Genomic DNA, 1,369 nt, shown 5'->3' with positions numbered 1-1,369 from the left:
ACATTCATCATGTTGAAGTCCAACGAATATCTTAGAACAGGAATAGCTGAATTGAATAGAAAATAGTAGTAATTGCATTAAAACTTGAGGTACAGCAGAGCTCCACACCCTTAATCTATGGTATGTAGAAACTCCACCGTTGAAAATACATAAGTGGTGAAGTTTCAGGCATGGCCGAATGGCCAGCCCCCAAACGTGATCAGAAGACCGAATGGTCAAAAGACCTTACAATCAAAGATACTGAATACAATAGTAAAAAGTCCTATTTATACTAGACTAGCTACTAGGGTTTACAGAAGTAAGTAATTGATGCAGAAATCCACTTTCGGGGCCCACCGGGTGTGTGCTTGGGCTGAGCTTGAGCTTTACACGTGCAGAGGCTTCTTTTGGAGTTGAACGCCAAGTTGTAACGTGTTTTTGGCGTTCAACTCTGGTTCGTGTCGTGTTTCTGGTGTTTGGCTCTAGAATGTAGCATGGAACTGGCGTTGAGCGCCAGTTTACATCATCTAATCACGAATAAAGTATGAACTATTATATATTGCTGGAAATCTCTGAATATCTACTTTCCAACGCCGTTAAAAGCGCACCATTTGAAGTTCTGTAGCTCCAGAAAATCCATTTCGAGTGTAGGGAGGTCAGAATCCAACAGCATCAGCAGTCCTTTGTCAGCCTTTTATCAGAGTTTTTGCTCAGGTCCCTCAATTTCAGCCAGAAATTACCTGAAGTCCCCAGATTAGAGGTGTCCAGAGCTCTTAAGCACACTCTTTTTGCTTTGGATCACGACTTTAACCACTCAGTCTCAAGCTTTTCGCTTGGATCTGCATGCCACAAGCACATGGTTAGGGACAGCTTGATTTAGCTGCTTAGGCCTGGATTTTATTTCCTTGGGCCCTCCTATCCATTGATGCTCAAAGCCTTGGATCCTTTTTACCCTTTCCTTTTGGTTTTAAGGGCTATTGGCTTTTTCTGCTTGCTTTTTCTTTTTCTTTCTATTTTTTTGCAAGCTTTTGCTTTTTCACTGCTTTTTCTTGCTTCAAGAATCAATTTCATGATTTTTCAGATTATCAATAGCATTTTTCTTTGTTCATCATTCTTTCAAGAGCCAACAATTTTAACAACAAGATCAAAATTATGCACTGTTCAAGCATTCATTCAGAAGACAAAAAGTATTGTCACCACATCAATATAATTAAACTAAATTCAAGGATAATTTCGAAATTCATGTACTTCTTGTTCTTTTGAATTAGAAACATTTTTCATTTAAGAAAGGTAAATTATTCATGGAATTATTTATAGCCTTAAGACATAGTTACTAAATACTAATGATCGTGTAACAGAGACACAAATATAGATGACATAATAAGCATAA

The sequence above is a fragment of the Arachis duranensis genome, chromosome 4 (genome assembly GCF_000817695.3).
Source record: "Arachis duranensis cultivar V14167 chromosome 4, aradu.V14167.gnm2.J7QH, whole genome shotgun sequence".
Lineage (NCBI taxonomy): Eukaryota > Viridiplantae > Streptophyta > Magnoliopsida > Fabales > Fabaceae > Arachis > Arachis duranensis.
This window is presented reverse-complemented; position numbering follows the sequence as displayed.